Source organism: Chamaea fasciata, unplaced genomic scaffold (genome assembly GCF_029207755.1).
Source record: "Chamaea fasciata isolate MVZ Bird 193981 ecotype frontalis unplaced genomic scaffold, bChaFas1.0.hap1 SCAF_1, whole genome shotgun sequence".
In the NCBI taxonomy this organism is placed as follows: Eukaryota; Metazoa; Chordata; class Aves; order Passeriformes; family Sylviidae; genus Chamaea; species Chamaea fasciata.
Genome location: NW_027094086.1, coordinates 89,510,565 through 89,526,978, shown reverse-complemented (window position 1 = coordinate 89,526,978; position 16,414 = coordinate 89,510,565). Strand labels below are relative to the sequence as shown.

At 43.8% G+C, this 16,414-nt stretch overlaps 1 protein-coding gene across 23 annotated transcripts in view; it reads right to left on the bottom strand.

The window, feature by feature from the left end:
- The window catches only part of ATXN1 (ataxin 1), a 339,029-nt gene that overhangs the window by 207,431 nt on the left and 115,184 nt on the right, over window positions 1–16,414 (bottom strand). For 11 of the 23 annotated variants that reach the window (XM_066188786.1, XM_066188795.1, XM_066188804.1 and 8 more), the window contains 3 exons: window positions 13,225–13,354; window positions 12,717–12,925; window positions 6,177–6,296 (listed from right to left, as the gene is read on the bottom strand). The exons of 1 other annotated variant lie outside the window; for it this stretch is intronic. The gene's annotated coding sequence lies outside the window, so the exon portion shown is untranslated. Of the gene's footprint in view, window positions 1–6,176; window positions 6,297–9,971; window positions 9,997–10,925; window positions 11,460–11,691; window positions 11,796–11,843; window positions 11,904–12,182; window positions 12,636–12,716; window positions 12,926–13,224; window positions 13,355–16,414 lie in introns of those variants that run through there. 11 more of the 23 variants (XM_066188698.1, XM_066188682.1, XM_066188708.1 and 8 more) reach the window with 8 other exon arrangements.

The window sequence follows — 16,414 nt, the reverse complement described above, 5'->3', positions numbered from 1 at the left end:
CCTGAGACACCCTGAGTCATAAAAAAATTAAACAAAATGAAAAATTGGTTTCAAAAATTTGAAAAATGGTTCGATGACCTTTTGTGAGGTTTTGACTCCTTGTGTTATTATGCTATTTAAAATGCCTATTCACTTCATTTTATAAAATCTCAACTTGTATGTTTTTTTTCTTCTTGTATCCTTGCTTCTAAAACACGACATGTTCTTTAATAAAATGCAAAAAGGAAAATGGGACTTATTTTTGTATTAATTTTTAAAAATAATCTCCCAAGCTACTTTCTATCTGTCTGTATATTTGCTGTAATTGTGTTCATATTTGAATTCTGTACTTCAAGCCATCTTTGATCAACTTGATTAATATTCCTTTCAAAAGATTTTATAGCTAGTGTACTTCACGAACACAATTAAAATAGATTAATATGTTCTGAATTATATGTTTCATAAAACAACTGTTCCTCTGATTAATTTTACAAAAACACATGTAACTATGTACAAATGAGTTTTTTTCTCATTGATAAAACAATCCTGTTACACTGCTTCCAGTACTGGGCAAGAGATATCATTGTGAATATCTAATAAATCAGCAAGACTGATGATGCAATGTCATGTGAGCTAGTACACAAAAAACTGTATTTTAATTCCAGTAAAGGAAAAAACAGCCCAATTCTCAGCTTGTAACACTGGCTCAGCTACAACGGAAATCTTCAGGTATCAGTATCAGTGGAATAATGCCACCATCTAGTCAAAGTGACTCTAGATGATCCACAGACCTTTCTCCACTGAAACCAGTAAAAAAATTTTATTCAAATTCAATAGCATGGTTGAATTTCAGAGACACGGGGACTGAACAGGACCCATCTGACTCCAGATCCGCAAGAGAGACTCACTTTGACCTTACCAGGTCTGTCATGAGCAAGCTGATGTCATTTCACCCCATAAATCCCCTTGCCTGTTGCTGTAGCTAAGCACTGCTGAACTTAGGTACCCTCTAGGAACACTGTGATGCTGTAATTAGCAGTGAGACTTGTAATGCATTCCCCCAGCCAGGAACAAGGGTTGCTGTGGCCACTAGAGTCAAAGAATGTGAAAAGGGAGTGGAGAAGAATGAATAAGACAGGTAACAGCAGAGAAAAGACAGTAAAAACTTACTGAAGTCTCTCATATTAAACGAACACAATAACCACCAGGAATCAGCTAAACTGTCAAATAGGTATTACAATAAACAGTGGATTTGATTTTTAAAAATCCATTAAATTGATTATTTCAGTGGAGAAGAGCAATGATACATAGAAGGTATATCTCTGACATAAGCTTCTGATTGTCTAAATTCCATTAGGTTTGGTGTTTGGGGTTTTTTTTAGAAATTACGTATTTAATAGTCTGCTTGCAGTGCAACAGTAATCTAAACCCCTCCTTTATTTTTTGGCAAATGCTGTGCATCACTCACGTTCAACTTACCGTTAACTGTGTACTGCTCACGTATCTTAGTGTGGTTTCAATGCTCCTATGGCAAGGCTAGACAGCATTTCAGAAACAATGATATCCCCAGGCCCATGCTGTAGTTTCTGAAGCACAGATTAAGCATGGTATTCTGCTCAACAAGCTCATCACTGTTAAGTAACTCATCAGAAAATAAAGAGGGAATTATCAAATGGGAATTGCCAAGTAATTAGTTCTCTGAAGCAGATGACATACAACTGTTAAAGGGAGGGGCTTCCCTGCTAGTCATATGTCAAAGTAGAGCCTCCTAATCTGTAAATAAAAATTCAGTACATATGATTAGTGTGATGGGTTTTTAACTGCTAGTGGTACATGGAGAATAAAGTTACAACTTCTTCTATCATAATAATCTACTAGAATTTTTTTCCCCTTGTATATATTAAATTTTCAAACCATTCTGGATCTACTTGCCGTCAAGACTACCTTGGCAAAGCTATGAATACAGCACAGTACCAAGCGGCAAATGTGTTCAGGGGCTACTGAAGAGGAGAAATGCATTTGTTATTATACACATCTGAAAATATCTCTTTCTAGTCAGCTGCTTCACATGCCACTGAAAAGGAACCACACCAATGAGAAAATATTCAGTAGCACAAAATTTCTGAGCACAGTAAAGGAGGATTAAGCCTGCTTTTTGTAATTATCCTTCTCCATTAAAGCCTGACTTTCTTTCAAGTAGCTGGCCTCACAGAAATGTTAGCTGTACAAAACTACAAAGGCCCTCACACGTGGGTACCTGACAAACAAAAATGTGGTAACAGTCACAACCACACTCCAATACAAGTGAGAAATGCTTTGACATTTGTACTTTTTATAGAGCAAGGAGTGACTCAATAAATCCTAAAGTCAGGTTTACAGCTAGTTCCAAAATAAGTAACTGATGAGAAAATAAAGAGGCCATTATCAAATTTGGGGTTTGCCTCTATCACAGTGCCTAAACATGAGAAACACTTCAGCCAGCACATTTAAATACAGATGCTGCCACCTGGGCTAACTTCAGACCAAAATTATACCCCTGGTAATGAGGGCTAACTTTCTTTCAAAAGCACAGCCCTGGTTTCAAGGCAAGGCAAACCTCCCCAGCACAGCCCTGCCCAACACACACAGACAAGGGAGAGGGCAGCAGGAGAACACACACAGATGCTCAGGCTTGCACACAACTGCACATCACATCCAGACACCTCACCACTTCTCGGCCCCCAGCACATGGAAGCTCTCCATCTGCTCATACTCACACTAACATCCAAAAGCCCACACTTTTAAAGGAATGCTAACAAGTTGCAGTGCGTGGGACAGCAAGTCTCATTCCATTTGCAGATACACCTTTTCAAAACACCAAGTTGGAAGGTGGATCAAACCTCAGATAGTGCCTTCTATCACATCATGAACGTCAGCCTTGTGTTTTTATGTAGGCATACCACTACACCCAATGCCATTTACACTTCAGACCAGGTTATAAGACTTTCTATCAGTCAGACAGCACACCTTCAGTATCTGCTGTAGGAACAACAGAGCAAAAACATGAAAGGTTACGGCTCAGGTGAGGGGACCACAAAGCCTCATTTTTAAGACATCTGTCAGCACTCACATCACTTCATTTAATTTACCTTTTAGTTGCTCACACATAAACAAATAAAAAATTAAAATTATTCTTAATTACCATCCAATTAGGCTTACTTCACAGATCCATTTCACTAGTGCTGTTAACACATCAGAAATCTCCATTGCCTACCTTCTTTCAGCCCTACAGCTACTACTGTAGACCTTCATAAGCAGCATGAGGGAAGAAATAAAACCAGCTATGATAAAAGGACACTGATGTAACAACCAAAAAGCTGCCACTGCACACAGTAATACAGAGACAGATTAGTTCTTTTTATGTTCACTATTAAGTATTTTAAAAGGGCAGAGTGTCACCTGTTTACAGAGAGCAGTAGCCAGAAGTCTGCATAAAACAGAAATTATGTCTTACCTAAAAAATAAGCAATATTAGGTAGTATACAGACATACTTACTGAAAATTCAGCCAAAAAAATTTTCTTACAAATGGGCTGCAGCCATAAATTCATCCCAGTACTATGATTAATAAATACCAAGTGACTTGACAGCAGAAAAAATTAAAAAGAACTCTTTTATTGTTAAAATGTCCAGTATCTCATGCGAAATCCTCTCAAGACAACTGTATAAAAGAAAGCATTGAGTCATGCCTACGTGGAAGGAGGCAGTGCATGCTCTGAACAAATAACAGTAACTCTGTTTTGGAGAGCAGGCTAAAAGTAACTAAAAAAAAAGAAAGAAAGAAAACTGTATCTATCTATTTTCATTTTACTTTTACTAATACCCATGTCCTTATCCAGGCAAGAGGCGTAGCTGCCTCTGCAGAAAATGCTGCTTGAATTGGAAGGGTAAGCACACCTGGAGAGCTGACACACAGCAGAAACATTACCCACTGAAGCCACACAGCTCCTTACGCGAGTGAACCCATGAATGCACACGTAGGGACATTAGGCCTCAAATACAGTTTCTGAGATCCATTTTGGATGCCTTCAAACTTGTCCCATGTTCTGTCCTTCTGACAGACTCCAGGGTCATGACCCAGGTAGGTCTGTCTAAAATGGAGCAGGGCAGTTGCCACCTTCATCCCAAAACAAATGCAAAAGCCAGAAAGACTATGCCTGTGAGTATGAAATGCTCTCTCTGGCTTGCTCCCTGTACAGTGCCAGGCCATGCTTCTTTCACAGGTTACTACTGTGAGCTTCTGTCTGTTTCCTCCAGTAGCAGAGGGAAGTTTGTAAGCAGGCAGTGTTCTGTCCCGGTAACTTTTATTTCACTTATTTAGTTATACAGTGGGCCTGATTTTGATCATTCCATAGAGAAAATGAGAACTAATGAGGTCAACAGAGGTACCCTCAACTCAGTGACTAAAATGTCCAATAACAAGAAGTTAAACCAAATCTAACCTAACCTAAGATCCATAAATACAATACTATACTACAAGCTAAGCTGGTATAGGAAAAACAGCATTTTAGTACTATATTCCCGTCATGCCTCTGCACCAGACTTAACTAGGTTACATTTTTTATCCAAAATGTTTGCTTAACATCAAATATATTCTCTCTCATGTAATTGCAAAAAATACCAGATGCAAAAAATATCCAAGGTGACTTAGCAATACATTGTGGGTAACACAATTTGATTATTCATAGGATTTGACCAATGCCCCATAAACAACTACTTCTTCTAATTAAGAGATATAAGTTTTTCCAGCAGTAATCACTTCTTCTAATAAATACATTTTTATACAACCCAAGCTAATCCTGAAAAAAAATTAAATGCTTTGTGGAAATGATAACGTCATAGCAAAAAACTTCCTCCTATTCGACATCCCAAGTCAATAGCTGCTACCAATTCAGTTTTCTTCCAAAAGGGAAAGACAAAGTGTGTCAGCACACGGGCACTTTGTGTGGTTTTTCACTCTCAAGAAACCCTTACTGCCTGAAGTTACAGTGGTCACTACCCACCCCCATCATTCAAGCTCATTTGGAAATTTTAACAGGCATGTCCTTGCATGTAACTACTTGCCCAGGCAACTTCCCTCTAAAACACAGCACCCTTCCCCACAGCCACAATAAAATGTAAATGATGCGTTGCATACTTTTCTATGGCACGCTGTCTGCATTAAAAAGTTATTCTGCAACAGAGACTTTCTGGTCAGCCCTGCATAAATAAGAACGCTACTGTAATTAAGTTTTCAGATTGTAAATTTAAAAAAGAAACCCTTTGATTTTCTGCAGGCAATCACTATATTTCATTTTCTTTTATTTAAAGACACAGGGAATTTTATTATGACCCTTTATCTTTTTTTTCTTAAAGCATTAGCAGCATTGCCAATCCCAAGCACTTAAAAATCATAAAACAGATCCAGAAAAACAGGCTGGCTTAATGACAATCAGATTAAAGAAATAAAATAAAAATTTATGTTCTTTTTATTGGCAGTACGATTGTTGAGTCTTGGGACTTGGTCTTTTCAAGTTATTTTCCACAACCATATGGGAAGGAGAGAGAGAGAGGAAAAGGACAGCAGCAGACTGACACATGTGTACTTTTACATCTTGTCTGGCCACAGCATTTCAGAGAGGAAAATCAGAAGAACTGAAAGCATTCCTCAAAACGGAGCAAAAGACACACAGATACATCAGTAGTGACTAATTATCCTGGGAACTATTCTAATGCCAGACAAAGTTCAATGCACAGAAGAAAATCAGGACAGTGAAAAAGCCAAGCAGGTGACAAGCAACAAGAATCCTGAAAATGTTCATAAAAGTGAAGGAAGGATTTATACAGTTTTACACATGGATTTTATAACAAGAATCAAAGTCTGCCAACTTTTCCATTCATACTAACATCTTCCAGTAACTGAATATACTCTGACCTCAGGTGAGCATAAAACCACTCATCTGGAACACACTTGTTCTGTAAGTCAGTGAACTGAGTCACCACAGTTAAAGGAATTTCTCTGAGCAGAGTTTCTCAAGGACCTCTACTGCCAGGCAAGGGAAGTACAAACCTATCACAGGTAGGTAATCACACAGACACCAGGAAGGTGTCCACTTTGCCGAAAGCCCAGAGCAGACAGTGCACACTTGCTGAAGGAAATAAAAAGGATTGCAATCTCACCTTATTGGCAGTGCATAACTGTACAGTGAAGACAAAAATGACGGTGGTCACTGTCCTACGGGGTCAAGAATAAATTCACAGCTTGTATTGCTTGCCCATCTGGCTTGGCCTCCAATGTGACTGTTGATCCAGGAGTTGAGGAGATGCAAACCAAAATAAAAAGAAACAAAAACACAGTTAAGAGTCAACATTTACAGTCATTTACAACACGCTAAGATATCCCAATGAAGACTGAAACTGCTTTTACTATTACTCAAGCACAAATAAACTATAGATTTAATCCTGCAGACAGAGCTCATACAGTAGAGAGCAGAGCCCATTTATTCAGAGTGCTCTTTTCCTAAATGTGATCTTAATGAGGTGAAGAATCATAAGCGACTGGAGATGACTGTCTTCACTGCCAACAGAACATATTTTATTTGAGAAGCAGTAGCATCCTGGAAACACAGTGCTGCAGCTACTACTACTACTAAGTGAAAAATAATCACCTATTGGAATGTGACTTTACCTTGTACACTATTTTGTCACTAAAGGTGGCATGCTGCAGTTGATGCCTATTACTGTAAATTCCCAAATAATATAAACAAAGAAAAACTCTACCTTTTTTTTTGGGGGGGGGGGGTGGGGGGGTGGAGGGGGTGGGCAGGGGGTATTATTTCTGTGATTTTGCTGAGCAAAATCATGAAGAGCCAGCACTGAACTTCTGCTGACATCACCTATTAAACAAAATACATTTGGGTTTTTCACTTGGAATCTCACCAAATATTTTTATCACTCTTGGTACAATAAAAGGATTTAGTAGGACCATTTCTCCCTCACCGAGAATCATTTCTGTTGTTTCAGTTTATGAGCATACTTACTTGTTCCTATTTAGGGAAGGATTTACACGCATACTTAACTCTAGATAGGTTCTTTAATCAATTCTCATTTAGCAAAACCCTCACTGGGACATGTACTAAAGTAACTTTGCAGACTGGGACCAATGCACACATACAGATTTGCATGTGTTGTACAACCACTCCAGACTACAGCTTTGAGAGAAAAAAAAAGAAAGCCATGAAGCATTACATTCTCAACACATGCGCTGAGATCAAAAAGGAGTTACGGTCATGGATCTAGTTTTTGTCTTTTTGCAAAAATCAGGAATCTACAAAGTTTCTTACATTTTAAAATGTTAGTCATGCATTACCTCAGCCAAAAAATCTTCAACTTTCTCATATAAAGAATGAGAACCACCGAATAAGACTTCAAAATACAGTGCCATAGACCAAATACCTATTTATCACACTTACAGTCTTGCTTAAAAGTAAAATGAAAGGATGAGGTTAGGATTTTCACTTTGCAAAGCTTAGGCTGTTGAAGTCACTGGAACATAGCAAATCAGTTCTTTACAATTAAATATTTACCTGTGCCAAGCCTACCATACTTCTGGTTCTTTTTCTAATTATATCTTTATCTGTTGACGCCGAGTTGGTTACAGCAGTCTCAGAAGAGACCTACAACTAAATCTGTTATCTGCACTCTCTGAATTGTACACACCGTACCCGTACAGTTCTCCAGAACAGCCAACTCACTCACAACAGTGAGTGGTTATGGCTGAGGCTGTCACACAGCCCGACTTCTCTCAAGCATCACCAGCGTCAGCTGCCTCGCACGCTGGAGTAGGTTTGCAGCCAGTGCTTCAGACCATCTATGCAATCCTGACAAGCACTTCCTATACAGCCTGCCATACTTTCTTATTGCATTTCCCCCTCAATTAGTACACCACAACAAAAGGAGTGTGCGTATGAACAACGACGATAATCCTGACTGTCATCTGCTAAAATGTGCTGCTAAACTTCAGCAAGGGGAAAATTAGGCCTTGATTTTGTTTTACTAGCCATGTTACTGAGACAATTATTTTAAAATTCTAACGTTTAAATCCTTAGTTGCTTTTCAGGTGACTGCATTCAACTGTCTATTTTCTTAATTAATGGGAAACTAGGCCACTGGATCTATTACATAAAAATTTTTGTTAAGTGAAATTCCAGGTCTCTTGTAAATGTCTTTTAAAACAAAACTAGTTTCATTCAACCTTTCTAAATAGATTCAATCAGGCTAGAAAAGCAAAGTTGCACTGTTTATTTTTCAGAGAAGTTTTTTAACTAGGTATATATGGCCTTTTTGAAAATAATTACTTTCTAACACTCTTAGTCACACAGGTAATTTGTCTTACAATAAAATATGTATAAGCAGCACACAGCACACAAAGGCTCACACTACAGGAGTCGTCCTGCTCATGACTGTTCCACTCTCTCCAGCCAGTCCTCCTAACAAGCTCTTCTATTTCAAGCCACCTCCTCAGAATGGAGGCCCAAAACAGAGGCAGCTACACCAAGCAGAGGATGTTCTCTCCTAGCCAGCTGAGGCACTGAGAAGCTGCACTTCAGTGCAGGAAATTGCCTGCAAATGCCCTGTCCCCTCACCCCTCCAAGAAGAAAAAATCCTGCTCGGCAGGCGGGCTGAGACTTGCAAACTCATCACACCAAACCCAAGACCGCCGCTGCCTGTCACCACAAGAGCTGAACCACCAACAGGCATTTCTCATTGCCTCCTCCTCCAGCTCCAGTGCTTTACCATCAGAGTGATTAAAATATCTATTTTACTGAGATATTTCTGGATTGCTTTATGCTCCAGCCTGGTACTACAAACGCTCAGGAGCTGTGGGTGCTGATGATTTCTCATCACTGAGACACAAAATCCTCCGGGCCAAGTTCAATATTAGTGTAAGTGCACCCAAGATTAGTGAGTGGAGTAGGGGTGTTACCCACTTTTATAGACACTTAATGCAGCTCCTTAATCAGGCAAAAATCCTATTTAAGCCCACAGTGCTTTTTTACCATGAAAAGCAATATAGAGAAAATAACAGTGATACACAGCAGATCACTTTCTGAGCTCAGTTACTCTACTACATGCCTGGATTAAGTCCAATAAATGGAGTTATTTGAGATATACACCCATGTAAGTGGCTCACAATCCCATCCCCTGGAGCTGCTCCAGATTTATGACATTAGAACACAGTGCCAAATTTGGTGCTTTTAAAAAATTATACCTACATTTATGGAAGAGAAGCTTAAAAGAGTGATGTTCAAACAATGAGAATGAAGACAAATATACATTGCTTGGTGAAACATGTTTTTAAGAGCACCATGAAGTTCAATGCTAATTATATTGCATATCCTTTGACAGTATTATAAACTATGTATATAATATCGTCTGCTCCATGGCTATATTATTTTGATGAGCACAAATGCAAAAAATACATCCATACAAAGAAACAAAGTATTTGCTGAGGCAAAAACTGGTTTTAATAGTATACACTTAGGATTTTATCATGAGAAACTGTGGCTGGCTTTCACCTAACACACAAAAGGGCCTAGACCTTGCTAAGAACTATGAGGAGGCTTAACAAACCCAGAGTGACAATACTGACATCAAGTATCACCAATTTTCATCTTACCGGCTAGAGGGTGTAAAGTACAGTACAGGAGTGGAGAATAACAAGCCTGTGGCCTATGATGAGAATGCTGGAATGGGAACTGTTAACAAACAGTGCTACAGCCAGCAAACAGTTAAACCAGACAGAAGGGAGGGGGGAAGGCGGGGGGGGGGGGGGGAAGAGAAGAGAAGAAGGAAAAAAAAAAAAAAAGGAAAACTCTGAAGAAACTTTTATGCCAGCTTGTATAAGCCAAAAGCGTATCTACAAAGTACCACACCTTCATTAATTTGCTAATAATATACGCGAGTGGGACTGACCATTTGGCTGACCTGCTAAGCGTGCCACGTAGGGTCCCATGTGCCTGACACTCCAATGGGTAAAGAACACCTTTCCCGAGAAGTTCGGCCATTAGGAACCCACCAGCGGCATCTTTCAATTTTCGGAAAGCTCGAGGCGGTGGCTGCGCCGGCCGCACGCCACCAAGGCGGCAGGCGCAGGGCTGGCGGTAGCCCGCTGGGTCGCCCGCCAGCCACACACGCACCTGGCTGGCCGGTGAATACGGTGAATCCCGTCTGTTACCATGGCAGCCTGATCTAATTACATGACTGATCGGGGCTGGAGTAAGCGCGCTGAAAGCCTGCACCGCTGACATGTCGCTACATGATGAGAGAGACAGACAGACAGCCGAGCACGGAGGAAAACCTATCGACTTCTGCCTTACGTAAAAAGTGAAGAGATTACGGCCACCCTTTCAAAACAGCTGCCACCCGTAAAACACCGGGCCAGTTTTGTGAACAAATTGGGTTCAGTCACGTACAATTACTACTATTATCTTGCAGCATATATCACAAAAATAACTGCAGCGCAATATTTTCCCTGGCCATTCTCAATTTCCCTCTCCCCCATTCATAACCCTTGCTCCGTATGATAAAACTGCACCGTCTCTATCCCCCGAACAGAAATAGATTAAGATGAAGCCGGGATTTTCCTTTAGGGGACGGTTTCATTCGAAACTGAAATTAAAAGTCCTTGACTTATCAGTGTGTCAGCAGACTAACTCACTATGCCTGACCGTATCTAACGTGTAAAGTAACCATTCCTGCATAAAATACATAACCATGAGCGTTAAAGGTTAAAGTGTAAGCTGTGTTACAAAATATGAATTTCTTTACCATATGAAAGGGAAAAGGTCTCCGGCAAAGGTCATTTACCTACACACCCTTCCCGTTCTGTACAGAGAAATCATTCGTAAAGAGGAAGGTTTTACAAACCTAGATGTCTTCGTCTGGTCGTAAAAGAAATGCCTAAAATTTTTTCCCCATTCTATCTGGAGTTCGGGCTCATAGGGAAGAGATGCTGCTCGGAGGAGTCCCTATTACACAGCATACGGTAAACAAAATAAAAATAGCCTGTCGCTCTCGTTGTCTACACAGTGCATTATATAACGGGCTTCCGACTTGTTTTCTTTTCTATTATTACTCTTCAGTAATTCCTCCTCTTCAATAACATGTAAATCGCTCCCAATTCTGTCATTTTATTATTATCACTATTACTATTACAGTAGGAGCTAACGCTTTTCCAGCACGCTTTAATTTAGACTTTAATATTCTCAGGAATCACATTGACAGATTCAGCACCCACAACCGTACACGGGGTCATTTATTTGTTTTTTTCTGCCAGTAATTATGATGCCTTAGGGTTAAAAAAAAAAAAAAAAAAACACCAACCAAAACCTTTAAAAAAAAAAATCACCCAACCAAAACACCACCAAACCACCAACCAACCCCAAACCCCCGCAACCCAACCACCCCCACCCGACCCAAGCAAACCCGGAGGCGGCGGGGGATCGGTGAGCGGCAGGAGGGCAGCGGCCGCCACTGGAGGCGAGCGGAGGAGCCCCGGGGCGGCGGCGGCGGGGAACCCCGGCCCCGCTTGCCCTCGGGAAGCCGCCGGCCGGACCCCACAGCCACGGGCGGGCAGCGGGGCGTCGGCGCCCCCCTTCCCCCATCCCTCCCGCCCCGTCCCTCCCGGCAGTACCGGGTGGCGTCTGCAGCCGGCCTGGGCCCTGAGTGAAGCGGAGCGGAGCTGCTGCCGGGCACATCCCAGCGCCAGCGCCGCCTCCCCCGCCGCCGCCGCCTCCTCCTCGCTTCATTCACCCTCCGGCAGCCGCCCAGCCCCGTACTACATACGCCGTGCGGTGGCGGCGACCGGCCCTGCCGGCGACCGGCCCCGCGCTGCGCCCCGCCGGGTCCGCCCGGCGTACGCGCCCCGCACGGCCCCCCCGCGCCGCGCCGCGCACGCACACACACGGCACCGCACCGGCACCGGCACCGCACCCCCCGCCCGCACACACACACACACACACACACACACACACACACACGGCACCGCACACACGCGCACGCACAGGAGACCCCACGCTCACACACACACCTCACACATACACACCACACACACACACACACACACACGCGCACCGGCACCGCACACCACCCCACCCCCCCGCACACACGCGCAGTCTCACACACCCCGAGGCCGCCGCACCGGGGGCAGCCGCGACTCGCAAAATGTCCACCGTCCCCGCGGCCACCCACACCCCGCCCGGGCCGGGGGGGAGCGGGAGGGGGGGTAAAGAAGGAGGAAGGAGCGGGGCAGGGGGGGCAGGGCTCTACAAGCAGCTCCCGCCGCGGGGCCGCCCCGGCCCCCGCTTCCTCCCGTGTCCCGCATCCCCACTCCGTTCCCTGCGCGGCGTCCTCGGCCATTTCACGGCCGCCCCCTTCTCCCTCCCTGCTTCTCTCTCCCTCCCTCCTCTCCCCTCAGGGCCGGGCCCGCGGCGGCAGCGCCTGCGGGCCGGGCCGGGCCGTGGCGGGCCAGGGACGGCCGCAGCGAGGCGGGCTGCTGCCCCGTGGCGGGGTGGGCAGCGCGCTCCCCTGCCCCCTCAGCCCCGTGTTTTTCCAGCTGGAAATCGCCGGCGGTTTGCAGTCCAAACAAGGGAAGAAGCCGGGGGCGGGGGGGGGGGGGGGGGGAGGCAGAAAGCAGAGGAGGAAAAAAAAGCCACTTACTGTAAAGTGTCAGTGGAGGTGGGGTTGGCGGGGGTGGGGGGTCAGAGAGAGATTCGCACACAAATGTCTTCCTAGCTGATCACGGGGCTTGGGTCTGCTTTTTGTTTGTTTGGCTTTTTTCCTTCCCCCTGCAGTGACACAGGTCCGGGATGTCTCCACCACTGTAGTAGAAATGATGTCTGCGGTACAGCGCTCGCTCCCTCTCCGCTCTCCAGCATGTAAATGGGTAATAGAAGCCAAATATGGAGCAGTTGGCTGCCTCTGCAACAGCTCAAGGATCCTACTTCATGCAAAAGGCGGGGGGGGGGGGGGAGGAGGGAAGGGGGGGGAGAGAAGGGAGGAGGAGGAGGAGGAGGCAAGGCAACACTCTGGCAGTCGGCCAAGAGAGCCACACAGATTATTGCATACGCACGGCACCGCCGGGCCAAGGCGGCCTTTAACCCTTTGCGGGCTGCCGCACGCTGCCCGGGGGCGGGGAGGTGGGCTGGGGGCTCGCCTCGACACTTACCTCCTCCTTCCCCTTGTAACACTTCAAAGGCCAGGCTGGCTCTCTACGGTGGGATTAATCCCTGCGCACGCCAATGTTGCAGAGAAGTCCCCGTTCCTGTAGCAGGCTGCGTCGCGGGGCTCTCAAATCACTTTGCAGGCGGAAAGAAATGAGATGGGGAGGGGAAAAAGAAAAAAAAAAAAAAAAAAAAAAAAACCCAACCCCAAACCTATATTGTTTAAGGGGGAAGAAACAGACAGCTAGCGACGTGTGCTGTCCTTCAGAAATGGCACGGAATGCTGGTTTAAAGGATGCATGAAAATCGGTTGCTCAGTCAAGGCTGGTCTGTCTCTCTAAGGGAGGAAATAAAACTGTGCTGGAAACCAGGGAATGCTCTGAAGCAGCCTCTGCGAGAGTCAGAAGAGGGTGATTTTATTTAAGATGCCATATTGCGTTTTGCTGTGGCGAACTGTGAAGTGATTTAGAGCAAGAGCCTGCATCCCACTCCCTTTTTCTGAATTAGTTTTATTTATCCGGATCCTTGGCATATACTTGAGTTGCTTTGTAAGAAAGTACCTTCCACTTCATTCAGACCAAAGAGACTCTGACTCATACCGTCACTGAACTACAAGACAGGCAGGGCTGAACCACGCATGTTTGGGTACTAACTCCCTCTGGATTCCTCAGCACTGGTTTCATCAAAGATCTCTTTGCATCTCTCCCAGTTGTCTGCAGACTGCTGTGACCCTCTCCCGAACTTCCCCCCCAGCCCCCACCAGCTATGGCAACTTAAACTCCCCTGACACTCCAGCATCAGTGAGTTACTCCCTTACTTCCCTGAACACATGTGTCTGCAAGTGCCATAAACTGCAGTGATGGGCGAGTAACAAGCACAGATGCAAAACAGATACCAGAGAAAACACCTTCCTTCTGGAGTGTCTCAGTCTGGTCTTCATGTTAATTTAAAAAAAAAAAACAAAAAAAAAAAAAAAACAAAAAAAACACGAAGAATCCCCCACACCCCCAAAAATCAACTTACCGAGCTAGGTACAACTTAAAGAAATAAATTATGAAAGCAATGAATAGGATGAATGCAGCCAAAGGATAGTGGGATGCTGTGTTTGCATGCAACCCAACAGTGGCCCATAAGAAGCCTTTGACTCTCTGCTTTGGCATCAGGAAGAGAAGTAGAGCACAGAGGCCTCTCCCCACCCCAAGGACATTGCAAAAAACAGTTGCATAAATACCAAAGGCTGTTACACACCAGCTCCAAGGACCTGGATGCTGTGGAGTCCCAGGCCTCAGAAAGGCCTGAGATGTGCACTCCATGTAACATGGCCACCCCGATCAAGCTGTTTATTGCAGCTTGTACCAACTTGCCATGGCAATAAACTCCAAGGTACCAGGTTTCTAGCAGGTATACCTCCTATGTGTCCGTTTTATATTAGCATTAGGTTTTAGCTGCAAATTAAGCCTAGCATTAGAGTTGAGGTGCAAAGTACCCTAGCATTCAGCCTGCCATTATGCAGATCAGCAAAGGACTCCCTTCTATAAAGGACTGTACTGCCCTACTGTAATTGCTGAAGAACGTAATAATAACACTGTGAGCTGCAGCATTCTGAATTTAAGAGTTGATACTGTAATACAGACTAGCTTTATGAAACATAAGGATCTTTTACCACAGCACCTCCTGTATCTTTAGTTCGGAATCACTATGAAAATCAACATGATTTTCTATTCTAGCAGTGATCTGGAGACAGAAGCAACAACAGGCCAAGATATCTGGACAAACATGCCACTCGGTAGTACGAGAGAGTGAATCTACAGCAGCAAAGCAGACAGCAAAATTGTATTCACCCAGCTAATGTAAGGTTCATTGATTTAATAAAAGGAACCAAGGGAAAGAGACAAAGACTGGAGATTACTGAAAATCAAATGAAAACCCTGGAGAAACTGAAAACCCATCACCAAGGTTCAATTCAGAGTACAAAGCATTCTGTCTGCCACCTTTTTTATTCCAGTAGTATGGAGTGTTACCTCAGGAGAAAGGAATCTTTCCTTCTCAAACATTCACCTTGCCAAGAGGTGTGGCACACGGAGAGAAAGAGAAGCCACATTCATGCTGAAGCAAGCTTTGGGCAACTTTCCCTTCTGCGGCAGGCTCATGTAAGAGACTTGTGTGTTCCTCTACTCTGTGGCTATAGTGTTTGCCTCAGGACCCTCATTTTTTGCCACTGTATACTCTAGGGTTTTACATCTTTGTCTGTTTCTGCTTCAGAGTAGAAAAGAGACCCCCACAATGCAAGTGCATTGTAAGTTAAAGCACCAGTGCTTTCCTGAGCCAGCAGGCACTTAACGCATGGCTCTGGGAAGTGCCACAACTGCCACCAAGCCACGTCAGGTTCCTAAGCCACTCTCACCTTCGTTCTGACTTGATACATGTTCGTTGCATTAACAGAAGAGGGATGAGGGAAAATGTCACCACGAACATGGCCTAACACACAGGATGTGCAACCATGTCACAAGATGTCCTTGTGCTTCAGCAACTCCTCTGCCAAGGGCCTACACTGGGCCTTAATATATTCCCTGCACAAAGAATTCTACAAAACATTAAGGTGCTGATGAAGGCAAGTGAGTGGGACACAAGAACCCACATAGAACCAAGCATTTTCATTTTGTGCTGATGATGTACTGAAACTGATAGGACTCCCAGGAGAATATAATACTGACCAAAAGATACTAAGCAATTTGGCATGCAAAATGCACACTGTCTAGAAGAAACTATTTTTCAATTCACTAGTTTTAATGTGCCATCTACGCAGCATGTTTTATACAATTAATAGTACTTATAAAAAATGGGAGAACAGGAGGCGTAATAAGTTGGATTTTTTTTTAACACTAACATTCAGGGAAATGCAGTCATTGACAGTGTATTGAGTGTGAAAAGTAATCTCACAATTATTGATCGTTACAGTTAAAGTCTTCAATCTGTCATAAAATGACATTGTTGGTCTCATTACAGCCTCTAGTGGACAGTAGTAATCCACCTCACAGACCTGTCATAGCATTTGCTCAAATGACAAGTGTTATCAAGGCAGAGGTTACTTCAAGAGAATGTGAACATGCAGGTCATTCTTATCCACCAGCAAAAAGGATTTTTGAATACAATCGAAGATTTGCTGTCACTGCGTATAAGGTGCCTCTCTTTACT